The sequence below is a fragment of the Lissotriton helveticus genome, chromosome 1_1 (assembly GCF_964261635.1).
Source record: "Lissotriton helveticus chromosome 1_1, aLisHel1.1, whole genome shotgun sequence".
NCBI classification, from domain to species: domain Eukaryota; kingdom Metazoa; phylum Chordata; class Amphibia; order Caudata; family Salamandridae; genus Lissotriton; species Lissotriton helveticus.
In genome coordinates this window covers 1,830,529,892-1,830,556,273 of record NC_136057.1, presented here as the reverse complement: position 1 = coordinate 1,830,556,273, position 26,382 = coordinate 1,830,529,892, and the positions used below count along the sequence as shown (strand labels likewise).

General features: G+C 40.3%; 1 protein-coding gene and 2 long non-coding RNA genes across 3 annotated transcripts in view; all 3 read right to left on the bottom strand.

The window, feature by feature from the left end:
* LOC144765655 (guanylyl cyclase C-like) overlaps positions 1 to 26,382 on the bottom strand; it is a 577,462-nt gene that overhangs the window by 183,417 nt on the left and 367,663 nt on the right. The gene's annotated exons all lie outside the window — the stretch shown is intronic.
* On the bottom strand, positions 23,269 to 23,898 carry LOC144774950 (uncharacterized). Its single transcript, XR_013600540.1, has 3 exons — positions 23,833 to 23,898; positions 23,638 to 23,738; positions 23,269 to 23,405 (listed from the first exon to the last, which is right to left on the bottom strand). It is a non-coding gene; the product is annotated as an uncharacterized LOC144774950 (long non-coding RNA).
* LOC144774938 (uncharacterized) lies at positions 23,904 to 24,581 on the bottom strand. Its single transcript, XR_013600539.1, has 3 exons — positions 24,523 to 24,581; positions 24,042 to 24,134; positions 23,904 to 23,954 (listed from the first exon to the last, which is right to left on the bottom strand). It is a non-coding gene; the product is annotated as an uncharacterized LOC144774938 (long non-coding RNA).

The following is a 26,382-nucleotide window of genomic DNA, read 5'->3' as shown; positions in this document are numbered from 1 at the left end:
AAGCACTTGGGGAGAGCAGACAGAGTAATTGACAATGCAGTAATTGGTATTTACCGGTGGGTGTTCTGCCTTCCACAACACAAATCTCGAGCCCAAATAGGGTTAGAGTTTAAATTATGGAGGTAGAACTTGTGTAGATTGGGTGCCTCCTTAAAAACTTGTTCTAAACTAAACAAAGCGCAGGGAGTCACATTAAGCAATGTTTTGTGGCATGTAATATCTGACTCTGGAAATACTCAGGCACATGAATATATGAAACTGGCTACACAAACAGTGCAGGTTGAGCTATTCTGGGAATTAACTCTTATCCAGGTGGCTTACAATAAAGCAACCAACTCAGCAGTTAAGAAGCTTTCTTCTCTTTCAGATTAAGCCCAGCTGGCAAAAAGATCCCATGTCAATTCTTTGTTCGGCTGAACAAATTCTCCTCAGCTGATCTATTCTGTACTGTGTTCCTACTTTTGAATCACTCAGAAGTTATACCGATAGGACGCTGCCCAGCTGGGTGAGGGCTGTATTGAAAATAAATTGCTTCAAGTCATTTGGGATAACTAGTTATGATTTGTTTTATCTAGCCTCCTCCTAGGACACATTATTTACTTTATTACATCATGCTAAATCCATGCTAAATCCAGGCTATTAGTATTTAATTCAGTATTTAGATATCTTCAATCTGTCGTCCTGACATACATGGCTACAGTTCCTTCTTCTACTCAGTCTCGTTTTGGATGAATAGACTGAACACAGATGGACACCTGTGCAAAATCAATCCTTCTCGATATTCATTCAAATGAAGATGGTAACATTTCCCCTTTCAGACAAAATGGAGAGTGGGAACGAAACAGCATTCATTTGCTTAGCCTCTTCACACTCTTTAGGTGGAGTCTCCAAAAAATCTAATGCTTCCACTTCAGTTAAAAGGCCAAAAAGTGATGCAGACTATCGTCCTAAATCTCCTCTTCCACTCACATTGCAGGGTCTTATAGAAGTGATCAGAACATTGAAACCTTTAATGGTGGAAACCATTGCTTCCCTACAAAGAATTTAGGAAAAGTAGCCTACTCATAAGAGAATATTTGCTGTCGAACGAAGGGTGAGTGACACTGAAGACTCTATACCAATTGAGTCAAAAATGAATAAGGAGATTGACCAGCTTAATAAATTGATAGAAGATTTGGAAAAGTCTTCATCTGCATGGTATTCCAGAATGATCAGAATGTTTGAATATGATTCCCATTTTGCAAAAGATCATTACCTTGACTGTACATATGAAAGGTCATGGTCCACTTAGCACCCAAAAACCTCATTGTGTGGTCCCAAAGTTTTCTACATCTAATATAAGACCTAGGGTTAGCATTATACTGTTCTTGCAATTTACTGATGTGATGGATGTCTTCTCAGCTGCCAGGAAAATTGGAAATCTGCAATGGTCAGGAAATATAGTTTTCTTCTAGCAGCATGTCTCAAATATGACTGATGGTCGAAGGAAACAATTTCTTGAGTTACGTCGGCAGACCAAGGCAATCAACACTAGGTATATTCTTGTCTATCCCTGTTTTTAAAAAGTTACCTACAAAGGTTAGACTATTACAATCGAGGATCCCAATCATCTTAGAGATTTCATTCGACAGTATAGATCAGAAGACCTGGAATTGGAATATAAAGTTATTACATGATTGATTGGCTTTTTTCTTGGTGTTTTATTATTTTCAATACAGACATTATCTGTATTCTTTTCTCTGATTATGCCTAGGTGACTGTATTTAGTTTTCATCCTGTGTTTTCATTTGTTTTTCATATTGGAAATCTCATAGTCCTCTTCAGGTTTTGTTGTTCTGAATTCATCATATATGAACTCCCTTATGCTGTTAATTTCCTGATGTTCCTAGACCCACTCACTTTTCAACATTGGTAAATTAATGTCATTGTAACTGTTCTATTACCTTTTTATTTATTATTGAGTCACTGTTTTTCGCATTTCTGATGTTTATTTTTTTTATATAATATGCCATGTCTTCTTATTGCAATTAGTTAGAGTCTGCATTTAGGTATTACCCTTTCTTCGTATCCAGCAGGATGTTCTAATTAATTCAGCTTTTCTGGGTTTCATTAGTGACAAGGATCATTTTCCTTTGCAGTCACCTTTTTAGTTTATGTCTTCATGTTGGGGGTAGTTCTCTCACTCTTCCCTTCTTATTTCTGTTGTTTTTTCTCTTTCTCCACTTTGTCTTATTCTCTATCTCGGGTATTTCTTTTAACTGTGTTTATGGAGACAGCTGTTTAGTATTAACTTTAAATGTAATGAATCTTAGAACAGTTAGGTGGAATGTAAAGGGTCTAAACATTCTCTTAAGAAACAGAGTTTGTCTCATTCAGCTCATTCAGTGGATAAATTAAGGAAACTATTGGTTGGCAACGTATATTCATCAACGTTTTTTTCTAATAAGAACTCTGTTGCTATACCTGTCACAAGATACCAAACAGCGGTGGAAAAGACAAAGAAAATGATCACTTGACAAGATTAAGCAAATATATTTCTCAAGGGAACCTGTTCTACTCGAGGATCTGTTCTAGCATCTAAATCCAAACAGTAGAGTTTGGTAGAAGTGTGAACAGATCTCCATGTAGCTGCTTTACAGATTTCAGCAATTGGTGTATTTCTCTTCCTTCTTATAACATAACAGAATACAAGACACTGTCCATCGTGATATGGAAGGTTTGGACGTGGCTAAACCTGTACGGACTAGCACATAGTTTACAAATAATTGGGCTCACTTGCAAATTTCTTTTGTTTTGCCCAGTATAAACTTTAAGACTTGCCTAATGTATAGAGAATGGAGAGTGCTTTCAGCTGGTGTAGAAGGGTGCTGAAAGAAGGTAGGTAAAGAATTGGCCTGATTAACATGAAAATCCAAAATAACTTTTGGTAGGAATTTGGGATGATTCCTCATAACCACCTTACTAGAATGAAAAACTGTGTATGGTCGATGAGAACGTAACACCTGAATTTCACGAACCCTATGTGCTGATGTGATCATTAAGAGGAAAGCAGCTTTTCAAGGGAGATGTTGCTAAGAGGATTTATGAATGGGTTCAAAAGGGGTCTGCATGAAGCATGAAAGAACTATATTCAACTCCAAGGGAGGAGATGGATGCCGTATGTAATGTAATGTAATGTAAAGTGCACTTGTATAGCGCGGCTGTCACCCCAAGGGTATCCTGGCGCTTAAATTACCAACCATCAAGAACAGAACAAGATAAGCAAGATCTCATTTCTGGGGAACAATCTAGTTTTCAGTTCCTTCTTGAAACGTGACAAGGTATTCAGTGTCCTGAGCTCCAAGGGCAGTGCATTCCACAGCCTGGCTGCCGTAAAGCTAAAGGATCTGCAACCCATTCAAACTTTTTTGACGTGGGGAACACAGACCAGATTACCAGCAGAAGAACACAGAGATCTAGCAGGGAAGTACCATACAAATGCCCTTTGTAGGATTTTAGGCCCGGATTTGTGTACTGCCCTGTAGACAATACAAAGTGCCTTAAAATTGACTCTTTGCTCAACAGGCAGCCAGTGGAGATCCTTTAAGGCCAAAGAGGCCGAGGCTCCACGTGGCCGGGTCAGTGCCAGTTTAGCCGCCATAGTCTGTATTCTTTGCAGCTTCTTTAACAGAGAGACTGGGGCACCCAATACAATCAATTCTAGGTTTCCTGAATTTCGGAAGAACTTACATTATAAATTATGCAGAGAGAGTTAAACCTCTCTATGATCTTATAAAACCAGATTTTAAAAGAATCAATTGGACTCAAAAACACACAGAAATTTTGAGATCTTTACAAACAGATATGTTAGTTAAAACAAAATTACAAACACGTGACAACACATGCAACCTTGTGATTCGAGTCATCCCAGGAAGATGCGGATTCACATACCTGACCTCTAATGAGGGAGAGAAGGTACCAATAGCATACAAATCACATTTGTACACAGAAGCTGAAAATAGGTTCAGCATTAAGGAAAACATTGTTCATGCGGTTCAAACAGCTGTAGCAAAGGAAAAATACCAAGCCGACGGTAGACAGGTTACAGTCAGAACAGAAGAATCAGCTTTTGAGGCATTAACAACACCATGTAATTTACCAACAACGGCACTGAATCCAGAATGGATACAATGGGTAAATTCTGTTGCTACAGACAAAGTAAAATACTATTTTGACCCGGAAATGAAAGAATTAAAATATCTAGAATATGAGAAAGAATACCCTCTGCCAATCAACATTCTGCCTTTACGACAGTACGCCTGTGTAATATATACAGACGGTCATGCTCAACCCTCAGTTTGGGGAGAGCTGGCTTACAACGCCACATGCGAAATTGTAAAAGAAGTGTGGCGCGGAGGTAAATTAAGACCTCTACTTACAAAAACACACTCAGTGGAAAATAATTCAGAACAACAAACTGAAATAATAGCGTTAAAAATGGCGCTAGATAATGCCGATCGCGAATTCCCGACACTTATAGTGTGCGATTCGTATTACTGCGTCAAATCATACAATAACGATTTACAGAAATGGATTCAAAACGTTACAAAGATGACACAGGTGCAACAATAAAGCAAAAAGCGCTTTGGGAACAAGTAGTTCTTTTACAGAAAGAACTACCAAAAACTCACGTGATACATTCACTGAGTCACCAGCGTGATGGCGTTCACGTTGCAGGGAATTCATTGGCTGAGACAGCCACAGCGGTAGCAACTAAATCGGCTTCCGTAGCTACAAAAAAGCGTGCAGTTAAAATACATTGACGGAGAAACTGTGCTGGCAGTAAAAACGTCATCAAAAGGCGACTGCTCAGCGCTACCGATCAATTACCCACTCAATTATACATACATAATCGATGCAAACTCAGTCCCTTTTGCTCGAATCCCTGGAGTGGGGGATAGAGTAATTCCAAACACGGACAGGAGAGGCTTGTTAATAGCAGACGCGCATATGGGTGAGGGTCTCAGACACCTTAAGCTAAAAGATTCTCTGGAAGAATTACAATCAGTTTACTGGTGGCCAGGCATGAGCCTGCATCATCACATTTTTGTAAAAAACTGCCCAGACTGCAATAGAGATCGCAGTGGCGAGAGAAACGGTTTAATACCATGGCGTTTCACTCCAGAATGTATCAAATCACCAAAAAGAATAAAAACCCAGTATGAATAATGCGTCACATTAACATGTAAAGACTATTTTCACTTATATAGTAGACCCCAACTTTCGGCTGACGTCGGAACTGTTATACAAAGATTTGCGAGTCTAGAATGGCATATACGCTAGAAGCATGTTACGTTCTGACCAAAATCTTTCCTTTAGCTCTAAAACAGCTTACCTGGCCAGAATGAACATTGCATTGCGGGACTCTTCTCACTTCCTTCCTGAGGGAAACGGGATGGTGTAAAGAAAAAACCAAGGCATAAAGCAATCTATAACAGCAAAGATATTAGGTTCAGGAGTTGGGTGGGTCAAACATTTAATAAGTGTCCAACGTAGTCTAAATAACCTGCCAAGAAATTCTCTGAAAGGACTCAGTCCGTACGAACTATTGTTTGGGACTAGAATGTTAATCCAGGACTTAGATAGTCAGACTTCAGTGGTTAAAGAAAAATGCTTTGACATCAAAGATCGCTTGGCTATTTTACAGGACTTAAATGAAACAAGAAAAGACCTGAGCAACATAAAGTTGAAACTGCAGCCAACAACCACTGAAGAAAAACCACCTGTCCCAGCAAGGCCTGTCTGGATTCCAAAAGTCAGGGATCTGGTCAGAGAGAAGATCGCGGTAAAGAAGGAATTTGGGCCTTCTTACAGAAAAGCAGTTCCTGTCTTGTCTATCAACGGGACAAGATCAGTAGTACTACCGCCCCTTGCTGGTAAAAAGGAGAACCGAGTCATATCCATCGACCTGGTTAAACCACAATCATGTGGCCGATAACAAATAGTAGGCCAAGTGGACTCCCAAGAAGTAGCAGAACACCAAAGTTTGCTACATCCACAGAGGTTCAAACTGAAAGACTGATCACATTTGGAAAATCGACAGTGAAACAACAAGGACTATGCAACAAAGCAATGGAACTTGAACCTCTTAAAACCCAAATAAAAGCTTTTCATCAAGAAACAACAACCTACGATGATGTAACTACAGACTTTTCTAATGAAACAAAGCAAAAGCCAAAAGCAAGAAGTAATCCAGAAGCAATTGGAACAATTGACAGAACGGCATCCGGCTACTTCATCAACTTCGATGATTCTTCAGAAGAACAAAGCGAACCAGAAGTAAAGCCATCAACAAAAACTTTTAAAGACAAAGCAAAGGAACTTTTTCATCAACTAAAGAGAACCTATCTGACTTCTCCATGGATTGAAATTTGGGTGACCTTAGGTGCATTTATCCTCATACTTTGGCTCATCATGGTACTATGCTTGGGACATTTCATTGAGGGAAAATATGCTAAAATGGACACAGCAAGCCAGAAAATAAACTTGGTCCTTAAACCACACACATCTTCACACGTCAAGGAAAGAGAACTTTCTTCAGTGAACTTCACAGCCAACCCTATACCAGGCGGTGTAGCATGGGACAATACTGATTATGAAATCTATGGCCCGGTTGAAATCCTGGAGTATCCACACCAATTTAAGATCTCGTTAAGTGACTTTGTAAAACCATTTGCTGATGATTGGGACTTTGAAAGTATTAATGATATGATGTCTGACCTAGTAATGTCTGCTAAATTTACAGAACATGATTATTTGCAGGGTTCGTCTAATTATGATCAAATGTTCTGCTATAACCACTATGGTAACCATTATCTCCATAAATCTGCACAACCTAGAAATGTTTTAAATTATAACCAATGGGAACATTGTGCTACTCCTCCAAAGGGTAGTTCTAAAACATTTTATGATAAATATTCATACTTTTCAGGGTTTAACACAAGTAATGCAGAAACATTTTATTTCAAATTGTCAAATAAGACAGGTATGAAGACCATGCTTACAAACACAAAATTGATATATTCAGATTCATTTTTTGAGCAAATGAATACATTTGTTTTGAATTCTGGAACAATAACATTGAAGCAAAAACTGTTTGGGGTACAAAAGATTGGCAAGTACAAGGTATAGAATCATTGTTCAGAGCCTGCATGATCCCAGAACAAATTATATTTTTGAATGACACTATTCAACAAACTACCTGTCTTGGCTTAGCCAAAATCAAAGACTTAAACAAACCGTCTATTCCAAAGCCAACAACGAACAGTAATAGCTCTATAGATGTTGAGATAGACGTGAACCATATTTTAAACCAAAACAGAACACATCCTGATTGGAAACAATGGTTGATCTGGCCCACAGACACTAATAACTGTCAAGACAGATTCCTGAACAAAATACAGGGTTTCAAATTGACCAGGCCAGACCCTAGATATTCCCAAAGACAACATCCAGGGATAGTAACTACTTACAGTGTGGGCAAGCTCTGCCTTCAATGGCTACAAACATCCACACTGGCAGAAATTAAGCAACACCTAACTTTACTTCAAGAAGGTGCTGACTTGCGTGATTTCATTATGGGACCACGCAAACAGCGTCAAAAACGTTTCATAGCGGCCTCTATATATGCAGCTTACAACGAAGCTTGGAAAGTAACTCAAATTGAGACAGCAGAAAAAATACGGGAAATTGACCGTATTAATTTGGAAAAATCACTTTCTGTTGTGGACAATGGGTTAATGACTCTGTCCTCCAGAATATATTCACTGGACAGTATTGTGTCTTCAGCAATCGATATAATATCGCAAGACTTACTGATGTTACAACACGGTCAGTCCCAATTGCGTTCTATTGTACAACTTGGCTGGACGTTACAAAATCTGCGTTCAGGCTATGTGCCTTGGCGTTTAATCAACACAACGTCACTATTTAATATCTTTAACCTTACTGATAAACAAATCAGTTTGGCACAGAAGGGTGCTGACAATACAATTCTGAGCATTGAAAAACTTGAGAGATTACCATTGACAATGTCAGAACGACCTGTCATTGAATGGATAATACATGGGATAATAAATATTCCGATAACAACTTTCCAGTTTCAATACTGCCAAAAATATATACAGGCAAGCCAGTATGAAAGGTTGGGTAAAGGATACATTAAGTCAACATGGAACTTGCCCTATACACACGCATGTGATAGTAATAAAGGACAAAGTGTGTTCCTTAGTGGTAATAATTGTGAAAGGTCACTAAGCGGTACACTTCTGTGTCAGGGTATTAGTTTGCATGGAGCATGTGAAGAGACTTCAAATAACCTTTCATGTCACCAGCTAGGCACACCTGCAACACAAATACAACCATTCTTTAGGAGACTCTCGAACGGGAGTTACATTCTAATTGTAGATCGCAGATGTTGCAGTCTGCTGCCCGGAAAACCTTATCTCATAACCGTGACTACGAAGGTCATGTGCTGTGAACGAGTATTGTTCCCAAACGATGCCCGAGACAGGGAGGCATGGTTATGGCCCAGTTTGAAAATTTCTTCTATTCGAATTGATACTTTAGGCAGAATGAAGACTGTGCTCCTACAGACGCCAACCCAGTTAATGTCATCAAAAGAAACGTATGATCTCCAAGTTGCAAGGACAACTGCTGAGATTCATTCACTGTTATCAACCAATTCCCCCATACATTTCGCAGAAATACTGAGCAAAATCTTAAATATTTCTGATACAAGTGGAATCGCGAGTGTATTTAAGACACTGTTTTCGGGAGCTTTAACCCCATTCAAAGCCATCCTGGGTATTTTTCCTGATTTTGTCCATTCCATCGTTGGCAGGCTTCCTCTCCTTTTGGGACTAGTGGCAGGCATCCTATTTTTGATCCTGTTACTTCGCTATGGCAAACCACGTCACAGACAAGACACCAGCGATAATGGAAGAAACAATCCGAGCTATTGGCTACCGGGACCGCATAACTAAAGTCCTTGGACTAGCACGGCTACGAGATTTAAACATGACTTGGTTTCTTTCATTTAGACCGATGTGGCAAAGTTGTGTTATGCCTGTATTAAGGTGCTTGCTATGCGGCGAAGAATGCGTGTTGGACACCTGTCTGACACTACAATCGGATGTGCCAATGGACGCAGAGACTTTGTTGGGTCCGGTAACGGCTCATGCATTGTGCTGTCCCCAGCGGCTACCAATCCTGATGACGGCATTCGTGGAGACTTCACCACTACGATTGAAGAGTTGTGAAGTACAAGATGAAAGCAGCATCAATCAGGTACGACCTTCTGTCAGCTATGCTGATCGAAACATCGATGAAGGCAATCATGCTCATGAATGCATGTTACAAAATTTTTCCGAGTTAGTGGAACTTTCACAAGAAGCAGTTGACAGTTTTTTTGAAAGTCTCAACAATATGATGTTTTCACCAGAGCAGAAAGAATGACTTTGAACAAACTAGCACACGGCGTTCCATACACCCTGTATTTGGCCTTCAACTTTGAAAATAAAGCAATAAGAAATTTTCTCACCAGTCTTTACAGAGAGCGAGACATTTTTTCCCCATCCATTTCCAAAAATATTTACGATTTTTTGGGACACTTATCTTCTGCTTAAAGTAAAACTATTCTTAGAGAACAAAATTTCTATTTTTAGCTACTCTAGAGACATTAGCTACCCTCTAGCATGTTCACAAGTATTATGATTTTTGTGATGAGATGGTCTCGAATTTTTTCTTCTGTATTAAGAGCCATTTCATGTGTAATTTCCGCATTTCATTCATGCTGATTTCAAAATATGCGTTTAGATTTAGCATTATTATACTGCTTGAAGTGCATATAGTAACTATATTCATCTTTTCGTGTATTTCGCATTTTCCAAATTTCAAAATGCATTTGATTGTATTTTGGGGTGGTTCGGTATACACATGCACTACTAGTTTTGTGTACTATGCCTAGATTTGTAAATATGGACATAGATTACGTGGAGTGGGTGTGATGTATTTACTATGGGTACTATATCGATCCCCCTATTTCTGACCCTTGTCTGGTTAATAATTAACTAGTAGCCATACAACGGCACAGAAGCCCGTTATCTGATTAGGTCATAGCGCATGCCATCTCATTAGGCAAGCACTATTTCTCCAGCCCCCTAATAGGCATACGGTGTTCTCAAAACAAATCAAACCTAACACGACCTGGGAAATCCCCACAGCCATTGTTTTGATTTAGCCGAGAACTTCAGCAAAGAATGTGCGAACGACCAGTTCGTATGACATCCTTATTGACGTATTTATGTCCATCCTTACGTCAATCTCGGCACCTTTCAGGTATAAATAATACCGACATTGCCTTAAGTAAACACACGAGGTGGTGACAAGATTGGAGCAGCGAGACTTGCCGAGGAGCCCAGCTGACAGCAAAGCCCACAGTCGCTGCCCCTCCTTTCTGACGCGCTGAGAGAGAGACGCTGTCTTTTCTCCTGCCGAGAAATCCAGCTCCGGCGCTTCCAAGCCGCCCTCGCAGGCAGCTGGGATATCAAGACCTGAGATAGAGATACCAACCCTCCAGCCTTCTAAATCCCAGGTACTGAACTGAATAACCCTTTGTAGAGAATTCTTGAAGCAGACTCTTGGCAAAGCAAACTTAACTTAAACTGCTACTTAGCTACTCCCGCCCACGTATTAGGCTTAGGTCAGGTACATTGGGGTAGGCGTAGTTAGAAGCACCAGTTGAGTACGATTAGTCAATGTATATATGTATGTATCTATTTTATCCATTTTAAGTATCATATGGCTAAGAAACCATATCAATGCTTTTACAGTATTATTTTATAATTCTGTTATTACTGTATGCACTTTACTTAACAATAAGTATTGCAATAATAGCGATTCATTTCTCTTGTATGAGAAAAGAGACTGATCAATAAATAACATCTTTTTATTGAACACGCCCGTCTCTTCCTTTTCTCTACAATCTGGTGAAACTAAGAATGCACTGAACTGACTGAGTAAAATAAGTTGTCTTTTGTTTTCACACGACTCTAGAGATACACTCTTGATTAGGGGAGAGCAAAGTTGTCATGTTCTATGGTTGTCAGAAACTAAATCCCTTCTTGTCTATCCAGGGAGGTTAAACTCCTCCTTGTCTATTCGAGAAAGTTTCTAGTGAACTCTGAGCTAGCTGGCAAACATTAAACTTTAAGTCTAATATCGACAGTAGAAGACCTAGTTAACCTCTGTCCTACGTCTATACTACTGAAGATATTATTCCAATGCGCAGAGCCTATTGGGATAATAGGAACTACACTACACCTCATCTCCAGGGGATTTAAGACCATTTAAGATTTTATAATTTTTCTCCTCGAAGAATATTGCCAAATCATCACATAGTTCCTGTGATGCTGGAGTGTTAGGCTTAATACATTCTGGATTGGACAGGCCTTTCACTAGACTAAAAAGAGTTTGAGATGTATTAGCCGAGTGGAAAATAGTCTCCTCAAGGTACTTGGCCTTGGCCTTGCCTATCAACTCCTTGTAAGTGTGAAGTAGTTTTTATAAGCCTACTTTATCTGATTCTAGGTAATTCCTCCTCCATTTCCTTTCCGCTTGTTTACAGCTGGTCCTCATTGACCTCAATTCTACGTTGTACCAGGGAGCAGAAGGTTTATTTTTACTTTCGACTTTCCTCAAAGGCGCTAACTGGTCTAACGAACTAGTGATCTGATGGCATAAATTCAGATAATTCACTTCCACTGAGTCGTGCAGAACATAACTGTCATCAACCAGCCGGGGAAGGTCCATCAGTTTTGATATTTTGGACCATTCCCTACTAATACGAGTAGATGACATACCAGCATCGTGTTGTTGAAGACTATCAACTTTCAAGGCGAAAGAGACTAGAAAATGGTCTGTCCAGCATTGAGGAAGTATATCCTTTACAACTATGTTGTTTTCATCAGCAAAAATAGGGTCAAGCACATGGCCCTTCTGGTCGGTAGGATGTAGCACCAACTGTTGTAGTTTGACATTATTACAGGTCTGGCAAAGTTCCTTAGTAGCTGTGTCAAGGGTGCCATTCTTTCAGAGATTAAAATCTCAGAGGATCAGTAGCTTAGAGTGAGAACATGATAAGTAATATATGGCGTCAATCAGTTCTTGATCAACATGAGCAGCACTCACTGGTGGTCTGTAGCACAGTAAGCCTGTGCACAGAGCACCACTGGCATCTTTGAGTGAGAACCCCAGCGACTCAATTCCCGGGATGTCCTCTGCACAGAGGTAATATTCCAGATGTCTTTGTATATATAGCCTACTCCTCCTCCTCTTCCATCCAGCCTGGGCTTATATGGGAGGGAAACCTTTTTCAAACCCTCTAAAAAATCCTTGATAACAGGAATTTTTAAGAGGTTTGTGAAGGGCATTTTCTATAGGCAGTAATTATCACCAAAAGAACTTTTATGGAAGAGAATTGTAAGCCTGATTTGGCCAGATGAAGTAAATATGGAAGAACACATTTATTTGACAGGTCATTGGATTCACCTTATTGTCAGAGCATCATATACAGAATCTCTTCCATTTAAATGAATATGCTGAATGCGTGTAAGGTCGTTCTGCCTACTTCAGAATGTCAATGCATTCCTGTGGAAGACTCAAATATCCATGTTTCAATATCTCAAAAGCCATGCTGACAAACTCAAAGAGGAGAGGCTGGGATGAACCATCTGGCCTCTGAACTTAGTGAGAAGATCCAGTCGGCATAGCAACTTCAGATGTGGACGCTCCAACATGTGGAGAAGGTCTGTGAGCCACCATTGCCGGGTCTACTCTGTAGCAACCAAGATCATTCTGACCCACCTCGAGTAAGACAGCTTGAGAGAAATTATGGAATCAGGGGGATCGGAGGAAAGGCATAGAGAAATTTGCCAGACCAGTCAATCCATTGGGCATTCCCCAGTGTTCCTGGTTGGAAGTACCTTGAGGCGCAGGCTGAGCACTTTTTATTTTCTGCTGTAGAAAATAAATCTATGTGGGGAGTGCTCCATGTGCTGAAAATGCTTTACACAAGTCCGTTGTGAAGGGCCCATTCGTGGTTTTCCTGAAAGACTCTTCTTAGGGAGTCTGCTTGAACATTTTAAATACCTGGGAGATGAGTTGCAGTGATCCACAGGTCTCTTGGTATCAACCAAATCCAAATTGTCTGGGCTTCATGAGACAATGGTCTGGATCTTGTTCCCCCTTGCCTGTTGAGGTACTACATGGTTGTCTTGTTGTCTGTCTAAACAAGCAGGTAGTGTGTCTTGAAGAATGGGAGAAAAGCCTTCAACGCTAGGTGAACAACACATAGCTCGAGGAGATTGATGTGAAAAGTAATCCCTCTCGGAGACCATGTTCCCTGGATTTGAAGGTGATTCATATTTGCTCTCCAACCTAACAGAGAGGCATCTATCACTAATGTCTGTCATGTTCCTCTAAACTCTGACGCGCTACTCCTAACAATGAATAGGGTTACTGTGGTTGTCAGACAGTTTCCTACTCATGCCAACTACTGATGATGTCACTATTGAACTGCTTTATTTAAACTTGGTAATGAGGAAAATACCAAGCTATTTTGGACCTAAGTATGACTGCATTGTTTTCCCCCACGTATTCATTCTTTTGCTCTTATTTTTTTATTTTGTTTAAATACTGCTGATTTTCAGAATATGTTCTCATGTGCAAAAACTCTCCGTTTGTCTTTATGTATAAAAGAGCTTTGTTTATACATATGATAATCACGCTCCAAATGCTCTGTTTGCTTATATGCTAATTACGATCCAAAGTGTTTCTGCCTTTCAAGCTATTTCTTCCTTCAGCATCCTCCGTACTTGTGTTCTCGCTATTTAAGGCGACCGTGCCCTACCACACCCTGCAGGTTATTCCGGTGTCAATTCAAAAGGCGTTTCCCTGCTCTCATGTCTCGCGCCTCTAGCCCTGTTGAAAATAGACATTAATCTACCGGTAAGATTAGCCAGTTATCCAGTTCGAGTTAGTTGTCTCCTCCTGGTAAGGAACGTTGTTTCCTTTTTGATTTAGTGACAGCATTTCCTGGCAGCTCTTCATATTTTCAAAGTTAAAGACATTAAACAAGCATTATTCTCTGTCTTTCCAGTTCCACAAAGGAAGTCATTAATCCTGTTAAATGTCAACGCGTGTTCTGGCTGAAGTATTATTAGAAATCTTACTGGGGAGTATTACTTTGGAACTATTATTTCAAGAAATTTCTTTTATGTAATTAAGAACTATTATTTAAAGACTTTAGATCTACTCATTCCAGCAATTACTAAAACTAATGAGTGCTAATAGCTGAGAAAAGAGTAAATTGTTTTTGGTATTTATTCTTCTTTGTTGAGCCTAATTATAAGAGGATTTATGTGTTTTTTGATCATGGAAAAGTCAGAGTTTACGGACTAAGTTGGATATTTGATGAGAACACATTTTGGGAACTTTTCTAAAAGACTTATAAATATCCTCAAGTACTTTAATCAAAACATCAAAATCAAGACATGCGCATATAAAGATCAAACTCATAATTTTGAAAGCACAATAATCTACAGCAACTACAACAACACTTCGTTTGATCTTTTTTTCTTTTCAGGAAAAGATTGTTACAGACTAACTAATAGACTAACAAACATTTAATGTAATATTATGCCTGTGAATAGAATTAGAGATTGAAGACTTTCACTCAGCATATATTTAATCTCTGTTCAAGATCTCCCTCCCCGCAGTATCCTACCTAATTCCCGTCCCCCCATCTGGCCATCTTGATACTCTGGTGTTTTTGAGCGCAGAGTCAAGGCTGCCTGGAGGTGGGCTTCTTAGGGTACTGCTCCTGAGGAACCAGTCCTGACAGAATAACTTGCCCATGAAAGATCGTTCCTCCTGAGCAGAATCGCCAAGATGGCCACTTTAGGCGATCTATGCAACATTTTAGGTAATATGCAAAAGGAGTTGACTGCAGCTAGACTGGAAACAGCCACCTTGGCAAGCCGAGTCTCACAAATTCAAAGTCAACTTCCAGCTAGTCCAATTAGTCCTACCGGATCCGGAGGTGCTCCCTCAGTTCCTACTCCTACAATCTCAGTAACTGTATCTTCTACCGTACCTTTGGCTTCTCCAGAACGATTCTCAGGTGATTCAAGTAAAGTCCAAACCTTTATGATTCAAATCCAATTACATTTCATGGTCAAACCAACCTCCTTTCCAAATGTACAATCACGTATCGCTTTTCTCATTTCCTATCTTAGTGAAGATGCTGCCATGTGGGCTATGCCCTTAGTGAATTCCGACAATCCTTTGCTTTATAATTGGTCAAATTTTAAAACAGAATTTGAAAAAGTGTTTGATAGACGCACTATCACTGTGTCAGCAGATCGAGAACTCCTCGAACTTAAACAAGGAAATAAAGATTTGATTAGTTATTTGACACATTTTAATCTACTAATTGCTGAAACTAACTGGCCAGAGGAAAAAAGGTCAGCTCTTTTTTTATCAAGGTTTAAAGGACGATCTCAAGGATCAAATAGCTCCCCTTGATCCTCAACCCAGAGACTGTACAGAACTAATTTCTCTTACACTACGATTAGAGCATAGATTAACTGAAAGGAAAGGAGATAAAAAGAAAACAGATTTCAAGATCCCAATACTCTTCAGAATGAGAGTTACTCCACCAACTTCAGACCATAGTGAACCCATGGAAAGTGGAGGATTAAGAAAACCTCTCACTCAAGAAGAGAAAGATTATAGGCGCAAAGCAGGTCTATGCTTATATTGCATAAAGAAGGGTCACTTTGTTAGGGAGTGCCCAATTAAACCCAAAGGTTTCAAAACAACTAATGCTATTGCGTCCAATCAGGAAAACTAGAAGGCTCGAGAAAGAAATAGGGGATCTCCTTGAGTAGGCCTCATGATTCCTCTGGTCAAATCATCGCCAATACTCTCCACAGTAGTTCCCCACATTTGACTCTCAATGCCTTATTTATTGTTCCTGAGGGTTTCAAACGAGAAGTAACCAGTATGGTGGTCTCAGGAGCCAGTGGAAATTTTATCGATGTCAACTTCTGTTCTAAGTTACAAATTCCAACCATCAAAAAGAACAAACCTGAAGCTGTTCTTGCAGTTGATGATTCTATACTTACCTCTGCCATGATTACTCATACCACCGTTACCTTAACCATGATCATTCAATCCACAGAACATGAACATACGGAACTTCTTGTTCTTGATTTGATCGATGCACCACAATTTGGGGTAATTCTTGGTATGCCCTGGTTAACCCAGCATAATCCCACCATAGACTGGGCCAGAGAAACATCACATTTAATACAGAATGGTGTCAACAAGAGTGTCTCACGTCTTTAAAACCCAAAACTCAGGAGTGACAAACAAGAGCACATTTCATAGCGACTGCTGCTGAGCAAAACATTGAGTTACCTACACAATATGTCTCCTTTGATGATGTTTTTTGTGAAAAGAGTGCAGAAATCTTACCCCCACATTGTGAATACGATCGTGAAATTGGGGCTAAGATACCTTGCAGCAGAATATACGCACTCGCCGAAAAAGAAAACCAGTATTTATGGGATTATTTGGATAAATGCCTAAACAATGGGTTTATCAGACCATCTAAATCACACGCCGCCTCTCCTCTTTTCTTCATGCCTAAAGCCAATGGCAATTTCCGCCCTTGTATCGATTATAGAGCACTAAACAACATCCCGGTTAAGAACAGATATCCGTTACCACTCATTCCAGTGCTACTTGATCAGGTTCGAACAGCTCAAGTGTTAAGATTTAAGAGGGGCATACCATCTGGTTAGAGTTCGTCCTGGTGATGAGTGGAAGACTGCCTTCCGCACTAGGTTTGAATACTGCATAATGCCGTTTGGCCTATGCAATGCCCCAGCGGCTTTTCAGTTCTTTTTGAATGACGTATTGAGAGAATTTTTAGACAGGTTTGTCATCGTATATATCGATGACATCCTTATTTAATCTAACTCAAATACTGCACATGAGCTCCATGTTAAGACCATTCTAACCACACTAAGAAAACATGGCCTCTACTGTAAATTGTCTAAATGTGAATTTCACGTTAACAAAGTAGAGTTCCTAGGTTTTATAATTTCTTCTGAAGGAATCATCATGGCAGATCGAAAGGTACACGCCATTCAAGATCTTGCCAGAACCTAAATCAATCAAAGATATACAAAGATTCTTAGAATTCGCCAATTTCTACCGACGATTTATCGAAAAATGTTCTACCAAAGCAACTCCATTAACGAAGCCACTACAAAAGAATTGACCTTTTCAATGGACTTTGGAAGCACAAAAAGCCTTTCAAGAATTAAAGAAGGCCTTCATGACGGCCCCAGTACTAAAACATCCGCATATGTCAAGACCCTTCATTGTGGAAGCTGATGCTTCAAAAACAGCTATAGGGGCTATTCTTTCACAAAGAGAAGAAGGTACCAATCATCTTGATCCAGTAGCCTTCCTCTTAAAAAAGTATCTACCACCCGAAAGAAACTATACTATAGCAGAATAAGAATTGCTGGCTATCAGATTGGCTTTTAAGGAATGGCGACACTATTTGCTAGGTGCTCATCATCCCATCACTGTATACACTGATCATCAAAACTTAAAATTTTTACATTGTGCAAAAGCACTTACCCCTCGGTAGTTACAATGGACTCTTTTTTTTTGCTGAATTTGATTTTACCATTAAATTTAGACCTGGAAGTAACAATAAAAAAGCAGATTCTCTATCTCGCTATGAAGAAGTAACTCAATCTAATCCTCAACAGGAAATTAGATCCATAATACCGAGCAATCATATCATTGGAGTAACCATGTCTAGACAGTTTTTGAACAAAATCAGAGAAATCATGCCTATGAATAAACTCATGTCTTGGAAAGCCTTAGATAAACAGAGAACTATGATTGATGGGCTTCCTTTTCAGGGCCGTTTACTGTACAAACCAAGAAATACACTACAAAAGCAAGTTTTACAGTGGTGTCATACTCATCCTTTAGCTGGTCACCCTGGGTGCACAAAAACCTTAGAGATGGTACATCGAAATTTCTGGTGGCCCAGTTGAAAAAAGATGTTATCAAGGATAGCTTTATTTGGTAACAGGTATCCTTAAAGCAATAACATACATACAATCATCAATAAAAATACTAGTTATCAGATGAACCATGATCTAAAGAAATATACAGTCCATAAAAACAGTCAGTTCAAATTTCCAGAGGAAGATAATGGCAGACTGTTTCAGATAAAAACTTTGTACAACCATAAAATTGATTCAATTCCAGCATGTGTATGTAAAGGAGTATAAAGTGACAGTGCAATAAAAATAAGCAGAGCAGTTTAAGAATATAAAAAGCACAATAATTCATTTAGAGTGTCAGACGTAGGGATTTAAGCCTTACTACGCCACAGGCAAAGAGGATCCGTGTGTCAGTTTTCAAAATGCGTAAAGCAACACTATGTTCATAGGTGCCCAGTAGCCATCTTATTCTTGCCTTCTTATAGGCGGGGCAGGCAAACATAAGATGAGCCACGCTTTCAGTTGGTGCCTTACAGCAGGGGCAGTCCGCTGTTGTCTGATGTGTAAATGTAAATGTACATGTATTTATATAGCGCAAATCACCGACACGGTATCTAAGCGCTTGCTTAGGGAACCCGTCCTGGTATTCCCTGTGAGATATCCCGGCAGGGTATCCACAAGGTGAAAGCCAGGCATCCCACCGCGAGGGGCCGTAGTGGAGATTAAGCAAGCTATTGCCCAGAGTCGCAGAGTGTGACCCCGTGAGTCGAGTAGGCACCGGAGCGAGAATTATCGAGTCCGTGGAATTTTAGAGCCCGAGACCCGCCGAGGCGGGGAATCGAACCCTGGTCCACGGCCGATCTCAGCTTTTGGGTCTGCCGCCTCTAACCACTGAGCCACACTTCTCCAACTGCACTCCACTTTGCAGTTAGCTCTCGTATTGGGAGTGGGCCTACCCTAAACTGAATATAGAGTGCCCTGTCTCGTGGCGTCTGAATAAAATTTAAGTAAGGATCTAAAAGTATGTGCTGCTTGTGAGAATAAAATTCTTCTGTGAGTCTTCCTAATCTCAAATTACTATGCTTTTGGGCATCTACCCATGACCAATATCGCTTTTTGAGGTCGGCCTTACTAGGTGGGGTTTGGGTCTCCCATGACTCCTTCAAGCCGAGCGCAAAAACTGACTTTTTTAGATTAAGGAGCCAGCTGTTTCTTTGATTGCCATCCAGGGCCATCAATTCCGTAAGCGCGGAGGTATAGCTAGCAAGCTCAGGGGGCCGAAGCAGGCTGGCCCAGAATAACAAGGGCCGTAGCCTAGCTATATCTTTAAAAGGGCGCCTACCCATGTCGCTCATCAGGGGTTTTAATGGTACCTTGCTAGGAAGCATCACTAAATCTCTAAAGAATTTGTGTTCTGATCTACTAATTCCATCGACATTGTCGAAGCCCCATACTTCGGCATCATAAAGAGCTGCACTAACTGCTTTGGCTGCATGAATCGTAAGAGTGGGAGCCACGGGTCTGCTCTGTGAGGAGCGATGTTCTTCGAGTAGTGTTCCTACCACACTTTTGTGGTTCAAAAGCATTTTATCCATGTGATGACGCCAATGCATTTTCTCAGCAAGCCAAATACCTAGATAATCGAACGTTGAGACTCGCTCTAAGTGGGCTCCGTCTAATGTAAAATTACCTTTATATGTCCTATAGGGATCAAACACCATAAGCTTAGTTTTGGAGGTGTTAACAACCAGCCCCCTTCACTCACAGAAGAGGTGAAATCTATCTAAGAGCTTCTGGTGCCCAGCCGGAGTTTTAGACATGAGGAGAGTGTTTTCGGCGAAGAGCAGGGTAGGAACCCTGTCTCCTGCCAGGGAAGGAGCATCAGATGGGAGTTCTTGTAGAAAACTAACCACCCCATTGATGTATAGGGAAAACAGGGTGGGCGCCGTTACACAACCCTGGCGCACTCCCCTGTTTACAGGGATACTGTCTGTCTTCTAGTCTTGAGCTCTCCACCTCACTTGGGCATAATTGCCCTCGTGCAGGCATGTGAGCAGATTTAGAACCTTTGGAGGGATCTCCATATCACCTAATAGCTGTCACATCCGGTCACAGGGTACTAGGTCAAAAGCAGTCTTTAGGTCAATAAAGGACAAATAAAGACTGCCCTTGCCAATTAAAACAACCTTCCAACAAATTAAAAGCAATCTAAATGCTTGGTCCACTGTCCTTGTCCACGCCCTGAAACCCGCTTGATACTGGGAGAGGATATCCTTATCATCCACCCAGTGGTGAATTCTCTGAGGCAACACCCTGCCAACTACTTTCGGCATGGCATCAATCAGACTGATTGGGCGGTAGTTGGCGGGGTCATCCCTTGCACCTTAGGTACCACCTCTGCACCTTCCCATGAATCAGGTACTGCGCTACCCTTTGCAATAGAATTGATTAAAAGCATAATATAGTTTGCCCAATTGGGTGGGTCTGCAAGAAAAAGATCTCCCAGAAGACCATCCAAGCCTGAAGCTTTACTGGGACTATTTTTTTAATGGCCGCCTCTATTTCTTTTGTGTTAAAAGGATGAATGACATTGAAAGTGGGACAGCTGCTTAGGTGATTAACTGACCCAACTTGGGGAATTGGACTGGACCCCGAATAAAGTTTCCCAAAGTGGTTAAACCAGTCTTGGTTTGTGATATGGTTAGAATTAAATCAGGATCTTTATTACCTGACCGCCTGACCATATCCCAAAAAAGATTAGGATCCCTGGTTACACTTGCATCCTTTAAGTTTTGCCAGTGTGTCTCATCCCACTCACGCTTTGTTTGGATGACAGCAGTTTTGTAGTCCTTTCCGGTTTTCCTACTTAAGGGATAGTGTCTGCTTTTTATTGCTAAGATCAAAGCCTTTTTCTTCTGTCTACAATCCTCAATGAACCAAGTCCGGCGGTTTTTACGGCACACGACTGGTTTACCAGGATGATTCTCTATAATAAATAGAGACCCCATTTGAGTCATCATACTTCCATATAACTCTGGGACCCTGGACAGACCATCCTTTTCACTCAAGGCCTCTTGCAATTTAAATGTGCTTTCACTGAGTGTGCGCCTAATCTCAACCATTTGAGATTCTTGTGCCTTAACTCTTGGCCTGTCTACAATCCCCATTGAACCAAGTCGGGCAATTTTTACGGCACACGGCTGGTTTACCAGCATGATCCTCTATAATAAATAGAGACCCCCAGCTGAGTCATCATACTTCCATATAACTCTGGGAACCTAGACAGGCCTTCCTTTTCACTCAAGGGCTCTCGCAATTTAAATGTGCTTTCACTGAGTGTGCGCCTAATCTCAACCATTTGAGATTCTTGTGCCTCAACCCGTGGCCATTTAAGGTATCTACTGCAGTTTGAAGGGACCAATTCTTTCGTCCTCATGAGGGGTCCTGTGTCCTGGATTGAGGGAATAGAAAGAGCCCAGGGCGATTCCATAATCAAGGTTAGTGTATTATGGTCACTATCAGTAGAAGGAACCACTTCCATATCTATTATGGATCTCCAAAATCTAACACCAACTAACATGTAATCAATTCGAAAGGGGCAAGACACTCTGTTATATGTGTTAGCTCCTGCGACGTCAGAGGGGGTTCTACCAGTCACAGCCCTTAATCCAGCTTCTAAAGTGAGTGCACTGATCTGAATTGCCACCTGGGACCATTTCTTGATAGGGGGTTTATTTAATAATGGGACACCCCACTCGGCGTCGTCTTCATCTAACGCAAGCAAATCTTCAAAGCTTAAAGGCTTGAAGGTACAGTTAAAATCCCCAGCAATCATAACATATGAATCTGATGGGCTGTTAGATAACTCCTGTTCCAATGATATGACAATATTTGATACTTTGCCCCCTGGGGTCCCCGTTATGTAGACATTAACCAGCTCAAGGGTTTCACCACCACTTGTACCCTGGATCGAGAGCCACATAATATCCGGGCTTTCACATTGGTGTTCATTGATTTTACAGCTCATGTTGATCTAAGCCCAAACAATAAGACCTCCTACCCGTGTGAACAGCAGGGGTAAAGAAACAAATATAGCCAGACTTATATAGTGGTACTAGGCTCCATGTTTCTTGGTATATACAGATGTGGTGTTCCTCAATCAAATTATTCCAATCAGGTAAAGACATTTTATTTTGGAGCCCCACCAAATTCCAGGAAAGAATCTTAAGCTGGGAAGTTGAAACTCCGTTTCTCGAAGGGATTGGTTGGACCAAGGGGGGTAGAGTAGAAGACGGAACTGAAGTATTACAAATTACTGCCACCCCATGATCTCTCGCGCTACAAACAGGGTGACTACTGTTTCTATTGGCTGTTACCCAGGTTTGAGATTGTTTGGAGACAGTACATGATTGAATAGTGTTAGGGGGCTTTGGATGTTAGCGATTGGAGTGGGTTCTTGTTCCTGCCATGGGTGTGAATCATGACATAGTCAATCAACCGCCTCGAGTGAGGACCCTCTGAATGTAGGCAATTATAGCACATCATTATAGGCCCTTGCTGCAGTGATTGTTGGGAAGCGCCTGATCTGGATAGATGAGTCTGGGGGCAGGACCTATTCTCTAATGCCAAAAGATTTTCCGCTAGGTCAGGGATGGTCAGGGTTAGTTCGAAGCAGTCTCTAGGATTATTTTTGGACGTGCATCTCCGTGCCCTAATAATATCTTCCCTGATCCGCGAGCGGCAGCCCCTGACGTGACGTAGCCAATGAATAGATTTATTTTTCAGAGATTCAGCATTTTCAATTCTACTGCTAGGGGAAGTTTTGTGGACATTAACCAAGAAGCATACAGAAAAGCAAATCCCTGTTAAAATAGTCGCAGGCTAGGATTGCTGTAGGAGAGCTGAACAGGGGTGTAGGGCTAGTCTGATACTCAGCACATTGTCCACTGGACACAATAGACAATAATACAGGGCTGAAACTAATCAAATTCACACAACATATAAAGTAAAAAACGCTAGTACTGAAATGATTAAAAATTTGTACACAATTTATTAGGAAACCTCCCAACTGGGTTACAGTCTAAAAAAATATTTTTTTTTTTTTTTTTTTTTTTTGCAGCAGCAGCATATACAGAAATAAAAAACCATTGAAAAATTGGCAACCTTATAAAATTTATACAGTCAAAGTATTGTAAACAAGTCGACGCGGCGTTTCGGTGTTATTGGTCTTGACACCTTCTTCAGGACACAAACATTTGACTTCTTTATCTATAAACAGATAACAAGATTTAACATCATGGTCTATTATCATTACGTTTTCTACATACCCTGTCTATTTTTTATATATATAACATCGATTGTCTAATCTTCTCATATTTATTATGCTCCCCCTTTGCCAGCCTCTCAGTTAGTTATAATCCAGTAAGTCAACACATATAGGGTTTCAAATGTGAATTCAGCCCATGCCCTGTCGGCGGTGAATGAAAAAGAACTGATCTACCTTTTATCTTGATTTGAGGAGGCTTTTCAATTGCGCTCACTCTTTTCTGATTGTCATATCACCAAGGAATCTTCATGATATTCCATACATAAACGAAAAATCTAAGTGCAATAAAAAATGGACAGTGCCACTCTTTAATATTAATACTAATAATCCACTTGCCTAAGTTCATTCGGCAATGACAGGTTAATTTACCTTATGTTGCGGACTGAGGATTGTCGATATGCACGGAGGAACCACCGTATTTGATAAAGGGTGCTCTTTGTGGTGTTTGATATAGCTCATCCCCTTAGAGTCTTTGTCTATAAAATCTCGTCCTGGACATGAGAATAATGCAATTAGGGGACTCCTGTGTTTTAACGATCACACAAATATATATGTAAGGTCCCTATTACATTACTCACCCCATACATGCGGGTAGAGATTCTGGTTAGAACTGTCCGAGAATTCTCAATTGTTCCGGTCTTCTCTCTTGTATAACCCGGAAGAAGCGTAAACTGCAGACATAAACATTAAAAAGGAATTTTTAGCTCTCATTTTAGAGCACACCTCGAGTTGATATTCCTATCCCATACTCCGTAGGTTGTGCTTCTTTTGTCTGCATCCCGCTAATATATTTAAATTGGTAAAGACATTATGACCACTATGTAATCTCAATAGTATGTTTTAGCTTAAAACATGACGCTCATTTTGTATAGTCAGCGTTCTGTTTGGGCGGACTGTCCTAGATCCCAGGTTGTATTACTCTCACTGTCGTGATTACACAACGCTAAATTTAAATCGTAAAGATGGCATAATTTTCCATCTTGTATGATTATCATACAACGGGCTGCCACCTACTTTATATCTAAATACAAGTATCTAGGGGCTCGTCTGTACACATACCTTAATTATTCAGGTCGGCCTCCCTGTTCCTCCGTGTCCTCCTCCTTCGCATCAGTCGAAAGGAATGAACCGGTACCTTACAAAGCACTTATATTCGGTTCCGGACCGGACTAACCCGGAAGTGGTTATATTCAATTACTATGCGGGCTTTCAAAGATACAATTATTTTGTGTAACATAATTTACCACATATTGCACTCGTTCGGGTTTAATTCAGATTATAAGTGCAATCTGTTTCCTTTGATATTAATTCTTTAAGCCACGACCCAGGGCTGTGGTACCGGAAGAATTACAGCTCTGATCGTTCATGGCGGCTCTAGTTAAAGTAATGTTAAGAATAGTTAATATTCGTGATCTTTACAATACTATACATCTCAAAGACCTATTAGGCCTTTTTTCTATGTGCTGGTTATATATTATAGAATACCCGGTCTACTGTAATCACGAACGACTTTATGTGGTGGCCATTTTGGTATGGGAACACATTATCCTATCTGCGGAACAGACCTTCCTATATTGTTCGAGAAATTACTTTGCACTATTAATAGTAATACAGTGTTGTCTACTCTGGCTCCATGGACATAAACTATCTTTAAAAAAATGCCGGCTCGCGGGGTTAGATGTTCACTGTGTTTCCCCGTCGTAATAAGACTATCAGACACCAAATTTGGAGCAAACACGCCAATAATTTGTGGATGTATATACTAAAAGCGTATTTGCAAACAGACACGATCATGCATAACTTTTCTTATATATTACAATGACAATACTTGAACATATTCAAACATTATATAATCATTGATACAGCCAGTTCATAATATTCTTGCAGATGGGAGTTCAGGGTACATGATATTCAAGAAGGAACTTATCATACAGGTTACACTAAATTCCCATTTTTACTTTCAGGATTTCCATTTATCTACAGGATTAGTCTTTCCCACTCCTCTCTGTTATTAAGTCCTGTTCTGAAAGTATTAAAAAGGGACATGTAGAACTGTTCTCTTTTCTTTCTTTTGATATTCTCGTTGCCCCCCCTAAAATTATGGGAGATGGCTTCTACTCCTCCCCATTTTAAATCTTCTATTTTATGATCATGTTTAATCCAATGTTCCACCAGGGGAGCAGTCAGTTTTTTGGTTCGGATTGCAGATTTGTGTTCTGTTATCCTCACCTTTACTTCTCTCGCTGTCTCTCCTATGTATGCCTTATCGCATGGACATTTTATCATGTATACCAAATTTTTGGTTCTACAATTGATAAAACTTTTGATTTTATGATCAATCCCATTGTGGGTGATGCTGTTACCCTTCATCATTGCTTGGCAATTTGTGCACATGTTGCAGCAAAAGTTCCCGGTGGGCAAAGGGTTCCTATCAATAGTTCCCTGACTGCCCTTGATATCATCTTGAAAGGTATGGACTAAGCAATTTTTTATAGTTTTGTTCCGTCGAAAGCTAAACATAGGTTTAGGGATGTTCATTTCTTGCCTGTCATTGAGCAATGCCCAGTTACGGTTAATGATGTTTTTAATCTTGTTACTTGCTGCACTGTAGTTTGTAACGAAAATTAATTTGTCCTGATTCTTGTCATTTCCTTGTTTATCCTTATCGAACAGAGTATCCCTGTTATAATATTTGGCCCGTTTATAGGCTTTTCTAATTAGACTTTTGGGATAGCCTCGAATTTTTAATTTCTCTGACAAGGCATCGGCATGTTTGTTAAAATCAGTTATATTGGTGCAGTTACGCCTAATTCTTAAAAATTGGCCGAATGGTATGTTATCCTTTTGGCATCTTGGATGGTTGCTTTCGTAATGAAGTAAAGTATTTCTATCCGTGGGTTTGGTGTAAAGATCGACACC